The sequence below is a fragment of the Balaenoptera ricei genome, chromosome 2 (assembly GCF_028023285.1).
Source record: "Balaenoptera ricei isolate mBalRic1 chromosome 2, mBalRic1.hap2, whole genome shotgun sequence".
Taxonomy (NCBI): domain Eukaryota; kingdom Metazoa; phylum Chordata; class Mammalia; order Artiodactyla; family Balaenopteridae; genus Balaenoptera; species Balaenoptera ricei.
This window is the reverse complement of record NC_082640.1, coordinates 144,998,504-145,023,070: the sequence shown is the minus strand read 5'-3', so window position 1 is coordinate 145,023,070 and position 24,567 is coordinate 144,998,504. Positions and strand designations below refer to the sequence as shown.

At 38.7% G+C, this 24,567-nt stretch overlaps 1 protein-coding gene and 1 pseudogene across 1 annotated transcript in view; both read left to right on the top strand.

The window, feature by feature from the left end:
* The window catches only part of SLC35F4 (solute carrier family 35 member F4), a 270,105-nt gene that overhangs the window by 79,210 nt on the left and 166,328 nt on the right, over window positions 1–24,567 (top strand). The gene's annotated exons all lie outside the window — the stretch shown is intronic.
* Window positions 6,982–7,377, top strand: LOC132360646 (torsin-1A-interacting protein 2-like; annotated as a pseudogene).

Genomic DNA, 24,567 nt, shown 5'->3' with positions numbered 1-24,567 from the left:
CTACTACATCAGCAGTTACCAAAGAGTGGTCATTTTAAGGGATACAAAGAGAAGGAATTTTCAAAGAGTAAGATTTAAGCATTTGTTTTAATGTATTAATCAGAATAAACTAAGTGCTGTCAAACTCTCAAAATCAAAGTGAGTTAAGAGAATAAAGGGTTATTTTTCACCTCACATCACAGTCTAATGTGGGCTTTAGTGGGGGTGGGTTCTGTGTTCCACAGTCGTTCAGGGACTCAGACTCCTTCTATTTGGGGGCTTTAGGTTCCTCTGGTGCTTGAGTCGGTTTCCTCCAGCCACAGACAGACAAAGAGGAGACATTCAGGATCACTGACAGTGCCAGGAATCACTTCTGTGGCACCGTCCCTTGGCTAGAGCCTGTGATGTGACCTTGCCTAACTGCAAGGGATGCTGGGAAATGTCTGGTAGCTGTGTGACCAGTGAGCAAAGGAAACGGGGTGGGGTGGGACTCACCACTGTCTGTCTTCATGGACACCTTATGAGAGGTACAGCCCATCAAATCCCTGATTTCACAGACAAAGTGTTGTTGCTTAGGTTAAAACTAAAGTGGTAGAGCCACTTCCTGCTGACCACACGAATCACTTGAAGGCCGGTTCCTGTGGGGAAGGAGTTGGGGTGTCCTTATCACTGCAGATAAGGACACTGAAGGATGTGGTGGGGAAAATGCCATTATGAAAACCCAGATGATTCAGGTGTATTCAACCTCTGTAACTTTCTGCTTAGGGCATAGCAAAAGGGGAGCAAAAATGAATTAAAACCCTCTTTCCCTTCAGGGCATTTTACTCTAATTAATCTTACAGTAAGGCTATTTAAAATGAAGCTTTCATTATTGACTTATCATCAACAGTAATTTCTTGCAAGAGAAAAATAGACTTTTCCAGAGTGGATTTTTGTAAATGGTGATTATTCTTTGTATTTCATTTTCATTTTTAAACTTAAAATTTTACTATTGAGTGATTAACAACTATTTCTTGTGCATGAAAAATAGAATTTTTAGGTGTGCATTTTTGTTAAATGGTTATTATGCTTTGCATTTCATTTTTATTTTTATACTGTGAGAGCATTGACTTCTTTTCACTGCCTTTGTCTTTATAGTCACTTTCTGTACTTGAGGTGGGTCAGAGCTGACTTTTGAGCCAGGACACCTGGTGCAGAGCCAAGTCTGCCCCTCACTAGCTACCTGACTTTGAGCAAATTTCCTAATCTCTCTATGCCTCAGTTTTCTCATCTATAAAACGACAGCAGTAACAGTACCTACCTCATAGGATTGTGGTGAGAATTCAATGAGGTAATATTTATAAAGCCTGGCATAGACTAAGTGCTATGTATGTTTTTGGTGTTAATCTTTGACAAGTGATACTCAATTTCCTTTTGCAGTAGTTTCCATTTGGCATCATACTTTAAAGTAAAAAACAATGAGCCTTTTAAAAGAGAAGCATTAATAAATAATAGCACAAGTCATTGTAGAGTGCTATGGCCAGAACTGTGATGTTGGTAAGCAGATAATTCAAGTGTGGACTGTGTCTCATGTGGTGATCGATGGCTTCCTTATAAATCAGGCAGTAGATTTGACTTGGAGTTTTTGCCAATCAATCAGCAGTGAATGAAAGCCCTTTTCTAAGAGTAAGTATAGTGATTTGCTATACTTATTATTGGAATAAAATCACCCTAAAACTGGTACTTGAAGAGGCTTGGTTTCTGAACAAGTTGAGATATAGAACAATGCAAAGACAGGGACCATTTATTTCCTGTTTACTGTCAGAAGCCAGTAAAGGTAATGGCTTTGGCTGTACTGGCCTCATGGATTGCTAACAGCTGTGAACCCCTGAGTTAGACAGAACTGCCTAACTGGGCTGGGGCAGGAATCCCCTGGGGGAACAGGAGGCCCGCCCAGGGGAGGCTCCGGGCACGAGGAGGAACAGAGAGAACTTGTGCCCAGCGTGAGCAGGCATACTCTCAAGAGAAAGAAAGTAGAGCATGGAGCAGAGCTTGCCTTTTCCATTTGCCCCGAATTTAACAATCCGCACTTGTCACTCCTCTTCCTCAGGGATAAGAGTGTGCTTAGGAAAAATTCCTTTTAATGAAGGGGAAAACTGTCTCTCTCTAATAAAGGCCCAAACTGTTAGGGTGCCCTATTGTTTGGTCTCCTTTGTAATCATATGACTTACAGGGTCTGCACTAGTATTAATTAACTACATATGGCATTAATTAACTATATATGGCATCACTCACTGGAGTCTCCTGCACGAACCTGTCATTCTTCCTGGTGAGGCTTCTGCTGCACCCACAGACAACTGGGGAGGGGTGGTGGGCAAGTTAAGGTATTTTCTCTTTATCAGGAAGAAAAAGAAAAGTAGTGGAGCCCCTGCTTAAAAAAAAAATCAGTTCATGGGTGATCTTAGTTGCTGTGATGCAACTGGTGTGTGTGTGTGTGTGTGTGTTGGAATAGACAGGAGGTAATTTTCTTATTTTTTGGCACTTTCAGATCATAAGAGAATTTAACATTAAGCAAACTTCCAAAATTGTTCCTGAGCCTTCCTAGATATTTAGGTAAATCTTTGAAGTGAGACACAGTAGTCTTTTTTTTTTTTTCAACTTATTTACTTATTTTATTATTTATTTTATTTATTTATTTTTGGCTGCATTGGGTCTTCCTTGCTGCGTGCGTGCTTTCTCTAGTTGCAGTGAGCGGGGGCTACTCTTCGTTGCGGTGCGTGGGCTTCTCATTGCGTTGGCTTCTCTTGTTGCGGAGCACGGGCTCTAGGCACGCGGGCGTCCGTAGTTGTGGCTTGCGGGCTCTAGAGCGCAGGCTCAGTAGTTGTGGCGCATGGGCTTCTTTGCTCTGCGGCATGTGGGAACTTCCCGGACCAGGGCTTGAACCCTTGTCACCTGCATTGGCAGGCGGATTCTTAACAACTGTGCCACCAGGGAAGCCCCGACACAGTAGTCTTTCATCGTTAATTTCACAAACTGCCAATAATCTATTTTCCATATCTTTTAAAGATATGCTTGTAAAATGACATAGCCTACACAAAATTACCAACTAGTAATAGCATGTGTAATTTTCTGAAGCTGAAAAACAATAGCACAGTTATTTATTTATGCTTTGGTCTGCTAAGCTTATCATTACCAGACAAGGAAATAGCATGTCATATTTTTACAAACTGTTTAACAGTAGTTATTAGTAGCAGTTCTTCACAAAGCCAGGTGGGAAGTAGTTTTATTTTTTTCAAAAGTTTGCTTTGGAAATGAAAACACTATTGCTTTATACAAAATTACTTTTGCAATATGGGAATTTTGATTTAAAAAAAAAAAAGACATTGTATCTCTGTAGCCCAGTGGTAACATTTTTAAGATTCTAGTGACATACTCAGGAAACATTCATAAATCAGTTAAGTGTCTAGCACAGTCATGTTTTACTCTGTGTGATCTTAGGAAAATGATTTCATATTTCTGTTTTCTACTTGTCTTTGAAGAAACAGAGATCATGGTAATCTATTAACATCTTTGAAGCTCTCTGGGATAAAGAATATGCTAATTATTCTTTTGGCATTATAATATTTATACTTTATTTAAATATGACTTTTGAATTAGACCAGTCCATTCTGTTGAAATAATGACAAATTTGGAGATATGACTAGTGTGTCTTTGGGACACAGTATTTCCATGTCCTATGTAATCTCAAAATTTCCCTGGTCTTGTAATAATAAGATGGCAGCTTCATTTTTAATGACCACGCTGTAAGGCACTGTCGACTCTTTTCTAGAGATTATGTCATTTCATTGTTTTGGTTAACATTAGGTTTGAAAAAATTGCAGCTCTAATTTTAGCTGTGGGGACAAATATTTGTGTTGTTGGTAATTAACAAGACTTCTGAAGGTCAGATATAAATACATAAACTCTACTGCAATATTAGTTTGCATTTCCCCTTTTTTGGTAAGGGTGTGGAAAAAGCCATAACAAAGTATACCAAAAAGGGAATGATAGTTTGAAAGAATAAAGTTGTAATTTAGAAAAGGTAATTTCAAAAGATACCTTGAGTAATACATATTCAATATGAAAAATACTGGTAATGCAGAAAAAAAGAAAACAATCACTCAAATGTTCTATTACTTAAAGACAATGTGTTAACAATCCTGAGAATATTCCAAATCTGGTTTTCTAGTGCACTTTCGTTTTACATTGTTGTGATTGTACTATTGATACTATTTTATATGCTGCTTTTTTCATTTAATATTACAGCATAAGCAATTTATAAATTGTCACAAACTTCTCACAAACTATTTTCATTGGCGACATAATCTATTATCGAATGGTATAGAATAACAGATCATTTACCCTTATTAGTGTGATTGGTGCTCTGATATTTACTGAGTTTTGGGAGTTTATCCTCTCTGCCTCATTTATTCTCTCCTCCTCTCTGCTTAGTCTGCTAAACAAAACTAAGACTTTGGTGCATTTACTATAAAAGTTCTAAACCTGCCTGAGCAGGACTTCTGGTTCCAAAAGACAGAGCAGCATAAAACTCAGATGCAACATGGTAATTACATTATTTAATTATGAGACAGATATGTGCACATTTCTCTGTAAAGTGGATTTGTTCAAACTCAGTAGCTTCTGGATCCTAGGAGAAATTGAAACATTGTCTCTTGAGAAGGTGTGTGCTTCCGGCAACAAAAATGAAAATAAACAAGTGGGACTACATTAAACTAAGGAGCTACAGCACAGCAAACAACAATTGAAAAGGTAACCTACAAAATGGAAAAAAAAAATTCACAAACCATATATCTAATGAGATTAATATATAAACTATATAAATAACTCATACAACTCAATAGCAAAAAAAAAGCAAATAATTCAACTTAAAGGTGGGCAAAGGACCTGAATAGACATTTTTCAAAAGAAGGCATAAAAACGGCCAAGAGGTACATGAAAAGATGCTCAACATCACTAATCACCAGGGAAATGCAAATCAAAACCACAATGAGATACCACCTCACACATCTTAGAATGGCTATTATCAAAAAGACAAGAAATAGCAAGTGTTGGAGAAGGGTGGAGAAAAGGGAATACTTGTGTACTATTGGTGGGAATGTAAATTGGAGTAGTCATTACGGAAAACGGTATGGAGGTTCCTAAAAAAATTACAAATAGAACTACCAAATGACCCAAACATCCTACTCTAGGTATATATGTAAGAAGGAATTGTGGGAATTCCCTGGCAGTCCAGTGGTTAGGACTCTGCACCCTCACTGCCGAGGGCCTGGGTTCAATCCCTGGTTGCAGAACTAAGATCCTGCCACAAACTCATGTTCATTGCAGCATTATTCACAATAGCCAAGATATGGAAACAACCTAAGTGTCTGTCAGTGGATGAATGGATAAAGAAGATGTAGTAGATACATACAGTGAAATGTTATTCAGCCTTGAGAAAGAAGGAAATCTTGCCACTTGTGACAACATGGTTGAACCTTGAGGGTATTATGCTAAGTGAGATAAATCCAACAAAGAAAGACAAATACTGTATGACCTCACTTAAATGTGGAACCTTAAAAAGTCAGACTCATAAAAACAGAGAGTAGAATGGTGGTCACCAGAGGTTGGGGGGTGGGGGAATTGGGGAGATGTTGTTTAAGATGATGTTTACAGCTAGTAGCTAAATAAGCATAGTGAATAATAGTCAATAATGCTGTACTATAAACTTCAAAGTTGCCAAGAGACTAGATCTTAATTGTTCTCATCACAAAAAAATAAATGATAATTCTGTAACATGATAGAGGTATTAGCTACGGGTTTGGGTAATAAACATACATAATATCTAAATGTATCAAACCAACACATACACCTTAAACTTACACAATGTTACATGATCTCAATTTTAAAAGTTTAAAAAATTAAAGTCCATTTTTAAAGAAAAAAAAGGTGTGTGCTTGAGAGCCTCATGGCTTATGGGGATAAATATCTGCAGCATCCCCAGGCTGAGTACGATGTGGAAGACAGTACAGTATGTGGTAGTTTGTGAAAACCAATTCATCTAAATGAAGTTTCAGGAGTTTTTAGATTTTTCCACAATTTTACCTCTTTCCCAATAAAGGTCTAACTCTTTTTAATCAAGCTAACCATTTAGGGTCATTAATTAGGATCACTTAAAACTGAGTGTAAGGGACGGGGACGCCGTTCTGTTCCGCCGCGTCCGAGGGGTGCAGCTCGGCGTTGTGGAGCGGAAAGAACACTCGAAGGGCTTTCCTGACATTGACAGTCGATGATTTAAAACCCCGCTAGAATTTGTAAGTGTGTGAAGCATTCCCAGACCCTTCAACCAACTCAACAGCGGCTATTTCCCTGTGACTGGGTCCTGATTAAGGTCCTCCCAAGAAAGACTTCATTGGATCCACACTCAAGAGGACTCTGCCAGGTTTTCCTGACCCGTCTACATCGCTATCAAGTGCCAAGGCCTTAAGACTTGGGTACGTGTATTGCAACGGCAAGAGTGCCAGTGCCCACCAAAGACCCACTGGACCTGTCAGCTCCTCTGTTTCACCAAGCAGACATGATAACTTACCAGCAAAGCAGAGTAAGCCAGGTGCCTCTGCATGATACCACCAGCTGATAACACACAAGAAAAAATAATTAACTTAGACTAGAACCCTATCTTTTCTTGAGAAGCTGGGATTTAAAGGAGCTATTCTGAGATCTGTGCTGCTAGTAAGTGACTGATAACATAGACTGGGTCAGTCCCTGAGTTCAGAGACTGGGTTCCAAGTGAGTGAAAAATAGACAACGAAATGTTGAAGAATTGCACAGAGGTGCAAGCCAAATTTTACCCTCTCCAAGTAATGGTGGTTGGACTGAGAAAGTGCTAAACCAAACCTGTAATAGGACTGGTTGTTTGGGTGTCTCTCTTTGTCATTGTGGCCTCTTACAGTTACATTGCTTTCTGTGTTGTCTCTCTAGGTCCCAATGTTCTCAGATAATTCACATTGCCCTGACTGAGGACAGCAATGGTTCCCTAGTTTAGAACTAGACCATTGGTTGTACCAAACTGAACTGGTTAAGAATGAATGTTGCCAAGTATTCTTAGACCGTATTAACAGAGCTGATTATTGCCCTGAGTGTTATCCTGATAATCTTGCTAATAGAAGCCTTGTTCTTCCTTGGTCTTTCCCACTTGAGGGGGCTCCCCCAAATCTTACCAGGTGGACCTTTGAAAAAGCTTGCCACCCATTTCTTCTGGGTCCTCCACTGGTTAGAAAAAGGATATATGACTCTAGAGTTGCTGGTTTTAACCCTGCATTACAGTTAATCCTGATCAGAACAGACAAAACCTTGAACAAAAAACTTGGCCAAAGCAAATAACTTCTTAAACTTAAAATTTTCTTAAAGTAAAAATCATGGAGACTCTAGAGGGTTGTGTACTAGTAGCCCAAGGAAGATGGAAAAATGACTCCTTTCTATATCTGATCCAGACTGTCACTGCTCTGGGAAACTGCTTAAATTGTTGTTGGATCTGCTTCCAGGGTCTGTGGATCTCTTCTTCAGCATGAATTTAATCAGCATTCCAAGCCAGACTGTTCATCTAGAACCTGACTAATCCATATTTCCTATGTTTTGGAATTAGCTTACTCCTAAAAATCTCCACAGCCTAATTATTGACATTATTATGACATGGTAGTCCTGGAGGAGAAGCCCCATGCTGTGTGTACTTTCATTATATTCTAGTGATAACTTTTGTGGGAAAGCATCCTTGTAGCTGAATTCTAGATTATTCCAGTAAAACAACTAGACATTTTAATTTTATTTATTTATTTATTTATTTCCTTTTGGCTGTGTTGGGTCTTCGTTTCTGTGCGAGGGCTTTCTCTAGTTGCGGCGAGCGGGGGCCACTCTTCATTGTGGTGCGTGGGCCTCTCACTGTCGCGGCCGCTCTTGTTGTGGAGCACAAACTCCAGACGCGCAGGCTCAGTAGTTGTGGCTCATGGACCTAGTTACTCCACGGCATGTGGGATCTTCCCAGACCAGGGCTCAAACCCATGTCCCCTGCATTGGCAGGCAGATTCTCAACCACTGCGCCACCAGGGAAGCCCTAGACATTTTAATAATAAACTATATTGTTCTAAATTCTACCTCATATATTAATCAGTGATAATTATATATATATATAACATTTATTCATATATAACTATTTATTCATCATTGGCTCTATTTAGCTCATCCTCAGTGTGGGTATGACATGATCGATAACTGGTCACTGTCAGAGAAATCACATTCAATCAGGCAACACCGATATAGGTGACATAAAAGCATGCAGATATGCCTCTGTCTACATCTCCTTGGCTCTGCATAAGCAAATACTATCCTGTCTTTGTGGTGACTGAACGTAGAATGTCCTCCCCTGGCAATGGAAAAGTACCTGTCCTAGGAGATCGGTGACAAAAGAAGTTACCCAGCTTGACTCCAGATATACTATGAACAGTTTAGTGGAAGCATTTTTCTTAGAACTAAGAAGGTCTTACCTGACAATGGTCTCATTCTGGCCTTCACTTGTTCATAAGAATCATGGAACTAGAGTTGAGGTAAGAAACTTAGAAAAAGCAGTTGAAAACATCTCAGAGGCCACTGAACAATTTAAAAATTCCACTTAAGATTCTAGATAATCCAGAGCTTGTGTAGCAACTCGATTTTCTCAAGGCCCCAGGTTCTTTCTATCTTTCCCCTTTGGGATCCTTATCATATTGGCTTTTTGTCCTCACAGTTCTCAACGAGTACGATGTAGCTTGTTGCTGCTGCAGACATTTCAATCCCAATCAAAGGCTGGAAGAAGGGAGCAAAAAGCTTTCTCCTTTCAAGTCTGTTTCTTTTATTGGGGAAGAAGATGTTTCTCAAAAGTCCCTCACAGATATTTTCTTACATCTCATTACAGCAAGGATTTTTCCCGTACATCCTTGAATCACAAGGGGGCCTGGGAAACCTGGCAGAGGGGAATGGAGTTGGCATTGCCTGGGTAGGGCACATTATCTCCCCTAATAAAATCAGAGCTCTTTTAGGAAGGGAGAAGTAAGGAATGAATGGCTGTTGGTATGTGACAAATCATGCCTGCCACATGTTGTTAAAAAGTCCCTTGTTAGTCTGTTTAAAGAATGTACCCCAGAGATCTACCCTGTATCCGCCTTTTGTCTGTCATGATGGAAGTTCTCTTCTGTTCTATTGCTGAATAAACTGTGTGGACTGCTAAAACAAAAAACCAAAAAACGAAAAACTGAGTGTAGAAGATACTGTTGTAATTCGTGTGCAGTTTTCAAATTGATGTCACAGTCATTTTGACACGCTTGTGACTGTGTTGAGTACACTTGGCTCTGGTTCTGTGATTTCTATATAGATGGTTAGGTGTTTATCTTGTTCTCTAGGCATTTTCTTCATTCTCTATATGTCATTTCCTTGCAGGGTCTGTCAGTCAGCCTTTCTTGTAACGATGCTGTGTAACGACCTCAAAATCTCAGAGGCTTACAACGAAGTACTTTTTTCCTTCTCATGGGTCTGTGGTGTTCCCCTGGACTCAGGTAGCATCAGGCTATGTTCAGGGCTGCTGCATGGGTCTCGTCTGGGGCTCAGACTGAATGCACAGTGACTACCTTAGTATATTTCCCTGTGGAAGTGGCAGAAGTACAGGAGGGCAACCCAAATGCACAAACCCATTTTAAGTCTCTGCTTGTGTTACTCTACCAATATCCCATTGCAAAAAGTGAGTCATATGGCCAAATCCAAGCTCAGGGGGTGTGGCAGTACATTCCACACACTACCAGAATATGGCAAGGACATATAATACCACACAAATTGGACAAAGTATTATGCTAATATTAATATTAATATCATGCTAATTATTCCATAATTATTATGCTAATTATTGGACAAATTGAGACCAATAATTATATTTACCATACAGTGTTCAACATGTTATATTTGGGGCTTAGTTACTTTTTTTCTCTATTGGTTTCCATTTTCATAAGGCAACTGGTCTTTTCTGTGCTTTTTAAAATGTCTTTTTCATCAGAGGCTTTTCCTCCCAGATAGCTCTGCATAAGTTTTATGGGCATCGAATACTTTGCTGTTACTCCTCATCGAATGTTTGAGTTGGAAGGTACCTTAGAGTTTCAGTCCTATCACGTTGCAGATCAGAAAACCGAAGTGCAAAGAGGTTAGGTGACTGGCATAAGAACACACAGCTAGCCAATAACAATATATTTTCATGTGCAAAGTGAGGAGCAGGACATTTTAAAGTTCCTGTTTTCCTTTTGACCCTTATGTCCTATCTCATTCTAAGCCAGTTCCCAGGGCCACTTCCCGGGAGGGGTTCAGCTGGCCTGCCTGCTTTGGAAATACTAAGCACAGAATAATAGACGGCAAGGGCAGAGGGAGCACGAATGAGCCCCACGCCCCCTCGCCCTGCAAGTTGGTCGGCAGGCAGTGTCCGTCCTCCCCAGCAGGCGAGGCGGAGCCCTGCAGTGCTGGGCTCTGGGGAAGGGGCACAGGTCTTCTGAAGGTCAGGTTGATGACCTCTCACTGAGAATACCTTTTAAAATGGTTTCATGAATCCTCACAGTTGCTAGGAGATTGTAGCAAGGTGTTTTCTGTGGACACTTGGGCATGGTTTTGAAAGCCCTTTGGTGCGAGAGAGAGTCATGAAATTAGGAAGTCTGAGATGATTTGTGTACGTGCAAGTGCAAATCAGTGTGTTTCCATATTTTAACGGAGCAGCAAGAACACATCCGTCTTGTCATTGTGTACAAAATTGTTAACAGTTTCATTTGTGTCACCTATCATCTGAGATTCCCAGCGAAACTGAGTAGTTCATCAACATCAGGTAATATTTATAAAGAGTCTGCGTCTGTGCATGTGTGTGCAGGTGTAAGCCCCTCAGCTTGATGCTTAACTGCTTCATTGGTTTCCTTCCATCCGCTATGGCCAGGAGCCAGCTGTGCCTACTTGTTTCATTCTGCACATATGGGGCTTTCAAATGACACTATTTACATGCAAATTAAAAAAACAATCATTTTTTGGAGGAAGAACCAAAATTCAGTGGGTTGTTTTTGCTGCCTGAGAAGTTCTTTGCATTACCTATCTGCTCTTAGTGCTTTTGTTTATATGACTGTGATATGTTACATTGATGTCAATTTGAAACAAGTTGCATAGATAGGATGATAACACTTCTAATCATTTCTAACTTTGACTGAAAAAAAAGTTATACAAAAATTAAAATGCCCACATCAGAATTAGCAGCAGTTTACTCTGCAGCTGAGGTGATCAAGCAAATGCTCATGAACCTGATGAAAATAAGAAATGATGATTATTTATCAGAAATGAAACCTGTAATACAAGGGTGGAGAATTTTACTCTGTAGAAATAAAAAGTTAAATATTTTTATTATTAATTTTATATAATTATTCACAAGTTCACAGCAGAAATATTTTTATACTATAATTTATATATCACTTTCAATAATTTAATTGTTTAGAAATCAACTTGATATTTTCTTGTGTTCCTTTTTCAAAGGAGTGAGATTTGTTCTTTTTCATCTAGTGGTTTCTAGTCCAACTGATTTCTGAGTCACTTTCCTGCAGCTGATATTTGACAGAATTTATAGTGCTGTGTCATGAATGATTTAGGATTTTTAATTGTACTTGACCACCACATGGCCAGATTGGTTAAATGACTTGAATGTGTAAAGTTGGCCAGAAATTTGATGACTTCACTGTGGTCAGTTGGATCACTGGGAGTAAACATGGTGGCAAACTCTTGAATCTTTTTTTTCCTTTCTTTCTTTACACACACTGGGGCCTCAGTGAATGCTTCCTAAATGAATGGAGACTTTGAGCTTCTTTTAGATTACCTAAGAGAAACTTGAGGGCTGAGCACACACATGAAAGCCATAGACAAAACATGAAAGTTTGTTTGCCAAGATTTTTCTAATTTTTCATTGATCCAAACCTGGCAGGCATTCAAAGTTGTATCCATACATACAAACTGACCAGGGAATGCTATGGTTACATTTAATGGAAATATTAGCAAATAACATTTATTGAGCACTTACAGAATGCCAAGATGTGTGATAAGCATACATCATCTCTTTTAAATCCCGTTAACAACACTTTGAGGCAAGGAGCTCATTTAATATCTATTAGTAGATGAGGAAATTTGGTTTCCAGAAATAATGTAACTTGTTCAAGGTTATGTAGCTAGTAAGTGGTGGAACATGAATTCAAAACCCAATCCTCTGAATTCCACCAACATCTTCAAGATTTCTGGTCTTTTCATGAATCTCCGATGCCAATATGTATGACAGTTGAATCCTTAAAAGGTCATTTTTTTCAGAAGTATATTTTATCTGTGCATCTGAAGCACATGATCTTGAGTAGTTTTATTCATATATTGCTTGAAGGGTATTATAGTTGTAACATTTTCAGAACATACCCAAAGAGACCTTTTTGTCTCAGGTCCAGTGGACAGAATGATAAATGAAATGGGAAATCTTAATGAAGTCCAAGCCAAAGGGTGAGTTAAAATGAGCCATGTGGGCCCACAGATGAAGTGAAGTGTTCATGGCTGCTGTAAAGGAGAAAGTAGAAAAAGAACATTTAAGAAATGAGCAGAGATAACTATACCTCTGCTTTAAGAGTATATAGATTTTTCTCTAAGTATTGCTTGAGCTACATCATGACTTTTGCTACATAGTATTTTTATAACTCTTCTGAACTTAGTGTGTTCTCATATCTAGTATGATTTCTTTGAGTCATGGGTCATTTAGAAAGTGTGTTTCTTAAATTTCTAAACATGTTTTCTTTCAAGGCTATCTTTTGGTAATTGATTCCTAAGCTAATTTATTCTGTGATGAGAGAGTAGATTTGTGTGATACTGATTCTCTAAAAATTTTAGAAATTTTATTCCTGGCCTACCATATGATCACTTTTGTAATTTTTTAATGTATGTCTGAAAATATGTGTTCTGTATACATATGTATATGTCGTATCTTGTTAATCGTGTCTTTGAAATCTTTTGTATCCTTATTGTCTGCTTAATCAATGAATCATTGAGAAAAGTGTTAAGATTTCCCACTAAAGGGTAGATTTATCAGTTAAAAAAAAAAAAAGAAATGAACATAGAAAAGGAGAAACAAATGTAATTTTTCTCAGGTATACCCCTTTCACTATGAATTGAATTGTATTCTGTTAATCAGAGGTCCCTGGGCACATTCTTGGGATTTGGGAAGGTACGCAGTAGAGGAAGGTGGGCCTTTAGAGACTTCTCTTCCCTGCTTTTCAGACACAAGTTTCTATTTTTTTAAAAAGGTAACTCATACACGTTTGTTTTGTTGGGTGCTTTAAAAAGCAATTTCTCAACTGTGGCCTCATTTCATTGTCAGGGAAAGCAGGCAGAGGAGTTCCCACTGAAGTGGCTGGTCATCCAGCATCAAGGAAAGGAAAATGGAGTCCTAGGCCAGGAGTCAGGGTACTACCATCGCTGCCATCTAGATTCAGTTGTGATGTCTGGCATCATCACAGAGATATTTCATGTCATGTAATATTCTGGGTAACAGAGGGCTAATTTTTCAATATCAAAACATTTAAACTACTTGCAATCATTTGGGTAAATGTGATTCACTTGATAATTAATCGTTTTGATTACATTTGTATAATATAATAAATCTTTTCCTAGTTAACTCTGCTGGTGATGGGTATGGTTAAACTGTCCTTGAAAACCGAGGGTAGTTTGGTAAACATTTGTTACTTGTGCTACTCTCTCATGCATGGATGTCGTCTCAAAGATTACTGGGGTGTATTGGTCTTACTTGGATTGCTTTGCCTTCAGAACTCTGTTGTTCTTCTTATGGTTTTCCTCCTTCAATCCTTAGGGAAGATTTGTTCTGGGAAATTTATTTACTGGTGGTGAGAATTGACCACATGGCTTCTGTGACTAATGCATACTGATTTCTCAGGGCCCAGAGTTAGCATTGGCTTCTGAGAAACTCCATTCGAGATCCTGGGGACAACATGGCAGCAACTGTATGGAATCTGCTTTCACAAAGTAACTGGCAGTTGCCACAGGCACTTAAGGAATTGTCAGTTAGTTTCACATTTCAGGTCATGTTAGAGGGATTGTTTCTCTAGAGCCTCTTTTGCCACAATTTCTATTAAAAAAGACTGTTCTTTACACAGCTATTTTTTAAAGTTGAGTAACCGATATCTGTGGTGGAAAAGTTACAGCTAAATATGCTGGACTGGCTTTCCTGATAAAAGATATATCTTAACTGTGGCAGAGAGAAAAAAAAAAGCCTTGATGGCAGACAGACCTGGGTATGAATTCTGGCTTTGTCTCATACTAACTGTAAGACTTTATGGTTTCCTAGCTTTGTCCTCTACTAACTTAAGACCTCAACAGGGTATTGTCTGTTGCCTCATCTATAACATGGATCCAAAAGTAACTTCCCTGTAGGGTTGGTGGGTTATTTATGGTGTATGTGCCTAATGCATATTCCTAGCTTATAGTAAGTGCTCAATAAAAACTAGTTGCTATTGTTTAACATATATAATGGTTTCCAAGGAAGACAGTTGTCTTCAGGGAAGCAGCAAATAGTCTTGGTGTCCCTATAGTTTTTATTCCAGAATTTCTTTCCTGAATTTGGTCTTGACGATTACATTTACTTTCATGATCTGGAAGAGAAAATTTTGAGAAAAATATCCCCCCCCTCCTGCTAATTCACTGTTCACAGCTTTTTGCTTCCTGATAGTGAAAAAGTGACTAGAAGCCCGTGTAGTACAGCATATTATATAAGCCTCAAGTGTATTTCTTTGGTGTTGTATCACAGATAGGTTTTCCTGTTTCTATGTGTAATGATAGGGATAGGTAGGGAATGGAAAACGGATTATAAAGCCAAAGACAGTGCATGCTGTGCAAGGTGAAATTAATTATGAGAACACACTGTGAAGCACAGATGCACCTAGAAAAACATAACTGCACAATTTAAAAATATACTGGACAATTTTATAAAAATTGACAACCTATAACTTCAGGAAAACAGTGGGTAGCAGGACTTATGTATATGGAACTAACTTTTCGCCTTCCATTCTATGTTGACAGGAGATATCCCCCTTCCAGTTCCTCCACATACGTTACTGCAGTATTTGTGCAATTTCATTACAGCTTCATAGCACCTTTGGTCCAAAGGGACTTGTAAACTGGGGAGCATATTTTCAGCCCCACTACTAGAAGGCAGAGGAATTTGCAACTGCACGTTAGAAATTAGTTTCTGGAATTATTAAATGGGATATGAACACAAATGGAAGTGAAGTGGGTGAGGTGAGATTTCAAGTCAGGTAATTTCACAATTAATAAGTGCAGAGTGAGGAAAAAAAATCTGACTTAATGAACTTGGAGGAACTAAAGCTAGGAGCAAAGTCATTAGAAGAATATGAGGTAAAATTATACTCTCTGGAAGACTCCATCGAAGCTATAAAAGCATTTGGAGGCCCTGAAATAACACTGGAATTGTTTATGAAATGAGGAGTAATCTGTGAGGCGTCCATGGGGGGAAAGCCTGATTTGGAATTTTAAATTGGCCGGTGAAGTTTTGAGCATGTGGAATACTAGTGCCTCTGTTTTTCACACTAAGAAATTTGAAGTGGAGAAATCCTGTGCCCTAAGAGTGCAGGACAAAATAGTTTTTGGTATCAGTCCTGCTCATGGTTTTAAATGCACTGAGGTAGACACAACAACCAGATTTTACTATTCTGTACTGTGACTTACAGGGTAATAAGTTGACCTGAGAGTTCCAAGCATTTACTAGATTATGAAACATACCAGGATCCATATTCAATTGCTCACCATGGAGAAAGGCACCTAGGAGATTTGACGAGACAGTTGTTTTGCAAATCACATATATACAAACTCTCTTCCCATTACCCTAACCTGCCGCCAGATTCCCCAGCTGCACAGCTTGGGGTGCTTGGAGAGCTTATGAGGAAGAGAGAGGCCATGGAGGTGGAAAAATAACCCAAGAGGTTAAGCCTGCCTTGACCTTTTTCCCCACCGCTCAGAATGCTTGATTGTATACCTTGTTTTTCTGGGAGCTTTGATCATCAGTTATGAGATGGCCCTTAGCTCAGTGATAATAACTAAGCAGAAAATACAATATTTCTGGCTTCTTAATTGTAAAAGCGAAACACGCCATGCCTCACATCCCCTACCGTCACCCACACCTCCCGAAAACAACCCCTAAATGCTGCATGTTGGCCAATGACCACATTGCACAATAATCAGGCAGATGTCCTGTCCTTTAGGCCTTGCACTGCCACCACTTTGTCAGATGGGAAGAGCCTTGTGACCCCCATGCCCTCCCCTTTGAATTACCCTCTGAAGTGCACTTCTGTGCCACTGCTGAGAGTCATTTACCAGTCTGTTCCCTCACTAGTGCGGGCTTTCATTTCATTGCTCCAAATGGATCACCTGGGACCCCGCTCTACCATCCATAGAATTACTGCTGGGTTAGTGTTTTTATAATTTTTTTTCCTGTGAGTTTTTGTTGTTGTAGTACTTTGTCTTCTACATTCAGAACTGGGGCCCTTGGCAAAGGAAGCAGAGATGGTGTTTTTATTTTATTTTTTTTTTTTATTTTTTTTTATTTTTTTAAATTAATTAATTAATTTATTTATTTTTGGCTGCGTTGGGTCTTCGTTTCTGTGCGAGGGCTTTCTCCAGTTGCGGCGAGCGGGGGCCACTCTTCATCGCGGTGCGCGGGCCTCTCGCTATCGCGGCCTCTCTTGTTGCGGAGCACAGGCTCCAGACGCGCAGGCTCAGTAGTTGTGGCTCACGGGCCCAGTTGCTCCGCGGCATGTGGGATCCTCCCGGACCAGGGCTCGAACCCGTGTCCCCTGCACTGGCAGGCAGACTCCCAACCACTGCGCCACCAGGGAAGCCCAGAGATGGTGTTTTTAAATGATTAATGCAAAGCATCAGTAAAATATTGAAAATATGGCTGCTCTTTTTCAAAAAAGGCTCACCCTTAGGCTATGGGAAACTGTGGTCAAAATCCATTTAAAATTTATATTACATCAGGTTTTATAAAGAAAGGGGCAGAAAATCCATGATCATTTCTTTCAAAACCCACCCTTAAAGCTCTGTTACAGAATCTCTAAGCACCCTGACAGCACTGTAAGAGGTACCCTTTGTTCACATTTCTGTACTTTTCCCAGGGGCCTCGTAGTAGGTGATGACGTGGCCCCTCTAGCACTGACTTAGTTTTTCTGATTGAATGCCTGCCTGCCTTTGTGGTTCTGTGCAGCCTTTGTTCAGAGATATTTCTTACTAAAATCCACAAATTCACCTCCCGAAATCCAAAGGCAGGTTCCATTCACTAAATGTTAAATAGATAACGTGTTAGATGTGTGACATTGAAATTATGCAGTTATTTTATGAAGTTTGGGATGATTGCATCTGCACAGATTCAGAACCCAATCTTGTATTTCTGTAGAAGAATGTTGAACAGTCTGGTGTGTACTCTTCAGAGAATAAATTCACCTGCTTTGCACAGAGGCACTTTCAAGGAAAACATGTGCCTCAGGTGCTATGGCTGAGCTGAAAGAAATCATGTTGTGAAAAGGATGGGTGCCTGGCCCTGTGGGTTGAGCCCATGACTGCTCTTGCTAAAGGAAGCCCAGCTGGGCTATTGGAGTCTATTAACAAGGTACTAAGGCAGAGTAGCAGAATGGCTTTAGTAGAAAAGGCTGTGGGTTGTTCTTACCAGGGTTGCTCTAAGTATTAGGGCTGATGCCAATATTCTTGCGATAGTTTAGATGCTATGTTCTCTGAAGTCAGGGGTGATGTTTTTTGGAACAGTCTCACAAACTTAAGATTCTTTAGAGTAACTGGAAAATAAGAACCAAGGCTGTCTCTTTTAGAAGTATCCCTCATGGCTGAGATAAAATTAAGTTTCCTTTCCCCCTCTCTGTGTAATTTTTCCTGTGTATAATTTATGGTAATCCTGAACCCAAACAAATTGAGAAAAATTGTGATATGCCATTGACGCAGAGAGCTATTTTGAGGATTTTAGGAGGGTTTCATGGGGGACTGATTAGTGAATCCATGAACATTGCTGGCCAAAAATAAGAAATTAACTTTGTGAAATTTCCTTCCCAGGTTCATTTCACTGTTTACTGTTCTATGGGTCTTGCTGTTCACAGGACGGTTTTGGAGAACATCATTGAATTTTTGGAAAGATGTTTCTTCTTTTCCTTGCCTCTTTAACAAAAAATAGGATTCTTGGTATGTTCTCTTAGAAATAATTTTCTCTGGAGTTGAACTAGGTCTCTAAATTAGAAAGGCAAATTTGTTTTAAAATTTACATCCCTAAATCTTATTGGGTAAATGGAAAAGAAGCATTTTAATGTAGGCAAAGCCAACAGAATACCCTAAAATATTCATTGTTTTACCCTTTTTGTATTGTCTTTGGTTTTGGTGTCAAGATAAGACAACTCACAAAATGAGTTGGGAAGTGTTCCCTCCTCTTCTATTTTCTGGAAGAGATTATGTAAAATTAGTGTTAAGTTTTCTTTAAATGTTTGGTAGAATACTGGAGAGTGAAAACATCTGGACCTAAAGATCTCTTTCTCTAGAGTTTTTAAATTATGAATTCAATTTCTTTAACGGTAGTAAGACTATTTATATTATCTGTTTCATCCTGGTTGAGTTTGGTAGTTTGTAGTTTTCGAGGAATTGATCCACATCTTCTAAGTTGTAGGATTTATGTGCATAAAGTTTTTTGTAATATCACCTTTTTATCCTTTTAATGGCTACAGGATCTGTAGTGATAGTCTCTGCTTCATACTTGATATTGGTGACTTGTGTCCTTTCTCTTTTCATTTTTGTCTGTCTTGCTAGAGGCTTATCGATTTTACTGATTTTTTTTTTTTAAGAACCAGCTTTTTGTTTCATCAATTTTCTCTATTGTTTACCTATTCTCAATTTCATTTATTTCTGCTATTATCTTTATTATTTCCATCCTGTTTACTTTGGGTTTACTTTGTTCTGCTTTTTCTAGTTTCTTGATCCATTTAAGAGCTTTCTGCATTTCTAATGTAAGCTTTTTAGTACAATAAATTACCCTCTCAGCACTGCTTTAGCTATATTCTACATGTTTTGATGTGTTGTTTTTTAATTTCAGTTCTAAGTATTTTTAAAATTTCCTTTGAGACTTTCTTTTTGGCCCAAGGGTTATGGAAAAGTGTGTTGTTTATTTTCCACATATTTAGAGATTGGTCTTGTTTTCTTTCTGTTATTGATTTTTAGTTTGATTCCATTATGATCAGAGAATACACATTATAGTCAGATTTCAGTTCTTTTAAATTTGTTAGGTTTGTCTTACGACCAAGGATATGGACTATCTTAGGGAATATTCCATGAATGGCGTTTAAAAATGTATTCTGCTATTGTTGACTGTAGTGCTCTATATGTGGCAATTGGATCATGTCAGTTGATTTTGTTTTGCAGATCTTCTGTGTCCTTGCTGATTTTCTGTCTCCCAGTTCAATCAGTTGGTTAGAGGAGGGTGTCAAAGTCCCCAACTATAACTGTGGATTTTTCTGTTTCTCCTTTCAGCTCTCTCAGTTTTTGTTTCATGTTTATTAAGACTGTGTTGTTTGGTGAGTACACATTCAGGATCATTATGTCTTCCTGGTGGATGGATCCTTTAATCATTTTTAGTGCCCTTCTTGTCTCTAGTAATTTCCTTTTCTCTGAAGTCTGCCTTATTAGATATTAATCACTCCTGCTCTTCAAAATTAACATTTGCATGGTATATCTTTTCCCAGCCTTTTACTGTTGACCTATAGGTTGTTGAATTTGAAGTAAATTTCTTACAAATGGCATATAGATGAGTTATGTTTTACTATTCATTCTGCCAATCTCTCTTTTGATTGGTGTATTTAGGTTTAAATTAACTGGTCTATTTATATTTAAAATAATTATTAGTATGTTAGAACTTAAGTTGGGAAAGTAACTTTTATTTTTATTTTCTGTCTAACATTCTCTTTTTCTGCCTGAATTTTTTGTTAGACTAGAGCCTCTGTGAAGGAAAGAAGCTATTATCATAGTATCAATACCTTGGCTTCATTAACCTGTGACTACAAAATAAATTTGAATTTCATTTTAAGTACCAATCATCTGATTATCATGTGCTGTGCTCAAACAGGTCGTCCAGTTATTTCTAAGGGCTCTGTTGTATGCTGTCTCATGCTCAGTAATGGGTTTCCATGCTCTTGGGCTCTTGCCTAAACTGCCTTGGTTGCCAATGACTCTCACTATATCCCCATGTTACTGTGTGCAGCTATCTTTGGTTATGTCATTCTGAGCTAAGAGAAAGGACTCCTGCTCTTCTTTTTGTCCTAAGCTCTTCCCATCAGTTTCCTACAGCAAAACAGTGACCAGACCAAAACTTTCCATGAACATTTGGTTAAGGTTTCAGAACTATGGGAGGGAAGGTGAGCCATGGAGTAGCCAACAATTACTACACAAACTCAGACACTTCCACAGCAGAGTATTCATGGCTGCCCTGAGTACATGTGCACATTGTGTCCTGAATAAGAGCGTCTAGCCCAGGAGATGCATAGAGGTTGAAATCTAGTCCACTTCCAGTTTATCATGCTCTGTGCTTTGGCTGGGACTGCAGCTGCTTGGAAGGATCACCTTTTTCTAAATCACACAGAGGTAGTGTATGGGTTTAAAGTGACCCCGGTGGACCCTTGCTAATACCCCTCCTTACTTAACAACTGGCATGCTTCAATACCTCAGAAAGCACCTACACCCCTTGTGGCCCAGAAGACTTTGGGCAACCAGATCTTTGTTCAGCATTTAAGTCCTTTGCTGCCTGTAAGTTCTCAAATGTTTCGAGACCATACTCTACTTCCTATCAAGCACATTGACATAAACATATATCCCACATTAATTTAATATTAATTGAATGAAAGGATTTTTGTAAGTTTCCTCTGGAAATTATTTGCAACTCATTTAATTTATGACTGGCAATGATTTCTTGGCAATCGTTCATATTCGAGAATTCTTGCAAAAAGAGATAATCTGACCAATTAATTTCCAAATGTAATGACATTTTAATGAATACTAATTTTAACAGTGCTGTTGACACAATGTTACATTTTGTAGGCATTTAATTAAACATCTATTAATATTAATTTAGCAGTTTTCTTATTTTGGAGTCAATAATTTCCCCCCAATTTTCATACATTTTTATAGGCTCTTAAAATGCTTGTGTCTGTCGTTCCCAATGCAGAATGGACTTTGTGGGCAACTGCCTCACAGTCCAGATCTGACTGCCAAGAACCTGGAGAGAGCGTATCTTCACCTCATCTGTAAGGCTGCTTTCTGAGTCCCCATTTCCCCACCACTGGTTTGACCCTTTTCCAGGACAACTGACGGCATGAACATCAACTCCCTTACAGGGCAATTCCACCTCCATCCACACATGTGCCTTGCCCTTTAGTCTTCCAAAAACAACAGATTACAGTGGTGCAGCATATATACATTCCCCCAAATTTGCATTTTCTGTCTTGAATAATATCATGTGTAAAAATAAATGGTCTAGTCCACTTATTATCATAGTTTCACCAGTTTATCAACTCCTTGAGGTCAAGGACATAGTCTGGTACCAATGCCTAGAACAGTGACTGGCACACAGTAGGCATGCAATACATATTTGTACATGTTTAAATATTTTTTAATAAAAATAATTTAAAACAGTGCTGAGGATTTCCGGTAAGTTTTTTCTTTTAAAAATGGTTTCAAGTTTGAGAATCACTGCTTTAAAGATAATATTATCTGCAAAGCTATCACTGCCCACCCATGAGATGAAACTTTGCATTGTTGATGGAAAACTGAGCTCCTTGGAGTGGCAGTCTCAAACCTCCCGGTTTTTAGAAAGGAGTCTTTGCAATACTTTTGCCTAATTGAAAGTCCATTGGCTTTCCTTACTCTGGACCAAAGGTTCATCTACCACAAAGGATAATCAAATGCTCACACTTTCCTAAAGTGGCATAAAACTACTTGCAACTTTTAAATGGTACATTTTTCAGTTTTAACCCATGTAGGGTTTTAAAAAAATCCTAGAACTCAGTAGCAGTCAGGGTCACTTCGATTAAAAGGCAATTTAGAATTCTTGAAAGGAGGGGAAACCTTAAACTAAGAAGTACTTCAAGACTTCCCATTAATTTCAAATATTTATGCTGAAAATTACTGTTCTGTAAATGAGCTATGAACTTGTAGACTCTCTAGATTAAGTCCAAGAGGACTAAAGGTTTGAAACAGGTAGAATTTTAGTTTACTTTTGCTTATGCATAATGATTTAGGTAGATCAACTTGCAGATGAGATAAAGTAAGATGGTCTTGTTCTTGGAACCACATGGCAGGGAGACCAAAAGGATGTGTAGGTTTTTTTTTTTAATTTATTTTATTTATTTATTTATTTTTGGCTGTGTTGGGTCTTTGTTGCTGCACGTGGGCTTTCTCTAGTTGTGGTGAGCGGGGGCTACTCTTCTTTGCGGTGCACGGGCTTCTCATTGCAGTAGCTTCTCTCATTGTGGAGCATGGGCTCTAGGCGCGTGGGCTTCAGTAGTTGCGGCACACGGGCTCAGTAGTTGTGGCTCACGGGCTCTAGAGCACAGGCTCAGTAGTTGTGGCACACGAGCTCAGTTGCTCCGCGGCATGTGGGATCCTCCCGGACCAGGGATTGAACCCGTGTCCCCTGCTTTGGCAGGCGGATTCTCAACAACTGCGCCACCAGGGAAGCCCAGGATGTGTGTTTTAGTCATCCATTGCTCCATGACAAACTGTCCCAAAGCCTAGTGACTTAAAAATAACAATTTATTATTATCTCTTATGGTTATGTGGGTTGACTGGCTTTGGCTCGGAGTTTCTTGCTTCGGATTTCTCATGCAGTTTCAGTCAAATAGGAGTAGGGTGGGGCTGGAGCCATTTGAAGGCTCAATTAAGTGAACATCCAAAATGGCTCAATTACATAGTTGGCAATTGGCTGGGAACTCAACTAAAGCAACTGACTACAGTGCCTACATGTAGCCTTTCCATGTGGCTTGTGCTTCATGGGGCATGGTGGCTGGGTTCCAAAGAGAAGCATCCCAATAGTATTTGTTCCAAGACTTCTTATGACTGAACCCCAGAAATCACAGAATGTCACTTCTTCCATATTCTATTGGTCAAGCAAGTCACTAAGACCAGCCTAGGTTCAATGGAAGGATAATTAGATACTACTTCTTGATAAGGGTGTGCCAAGGTTACATTCTAAAGTAGTAAATAAGAAGAGAAATAGCATTGTCTATTGGAATGTTTCCTTTGGAAAATACAAACTACAGTAGCGCGAAATGGTAGATACAATGTGTGTTTGGAAAGTGATATCACTGACTATTAAAGGATTATAAGTCTGTACTTTGCAGACCTGAAGCACAAACATTAATAATATTAACTATACTTAATAATATAATATATAATATAATATAGTTAATAAGTATATTTATATAGCACTTTCTATGCTTCAGGCTCTAATCTAAGATTTTTGTTGGTATTAAGTCATTTAATCCTCATAATAACCCAGTAGATTTTATTATCATAAATTTATAGAAGATGAAACTGATGCAAAGAGGTTGAGTCACTTGCCTGGGGTTACAAAGCTGGTAAATAGCTGCTATTCTGGCTCTAGAGTTTGCACTCTCAATCATGATGCCATCCTGCCTCTGAATATTTGATATTCTTTTTACCTTAGATTTTTTTAAAGTTAAAACTATTCTTTAGTGTGTCTTATTAGTTGTATTAAGGAGAACAGATGTCTTTCTTTACATACTTTTTTGCCCACAAATGAGCTAGGGAAAGTAGGAGAGGCAAGGTATCTCTTGAAGCTGGGTATTTTGATAGTGGCAGAAAGCATTATCAAAGTATAAATTCCAAAAAGTTAAAAGCATGACTTATACGAATATAAAATGAACACGTTTCAAAAACATATTTAACACATTAATGATGGAACTAACAAGATGGGAAAGTTGGTTGAAAGTGAACTGGAGAAACACTGAAGTGTTTATATTAACTGAAAGAAAGGATGTTTGAATAAGATTGATAATTTAGATTTAGAAAGTGGTTAATGTTCTACAAGCCAGTAAAACTACAACTTTGGGGTTCTCTTTTATTTCTTTTAGATAGAAATTATTTGTACTGTTGGAATAATTCATTTGCATTGCTACGGGACAAGTTACATTACTATTTTCTGCAATTAATTTCTACCTTTACAGAATTATGAACTATTCAAATCAACGGCACGTAGCAAGGGGAACAAAGGTAGAAATCCATAGAAAATCAGATAACCCTTGGACAGTGCTAAATAATGCCTAGCACTACACAGAAAGGGTTCTCAGTTATCCCTTTACCCCATGACCAAGTCTTGGTCAATTTTTCCTAACAGAATAAAAATGAAAGTCCCCAAAAGACAGA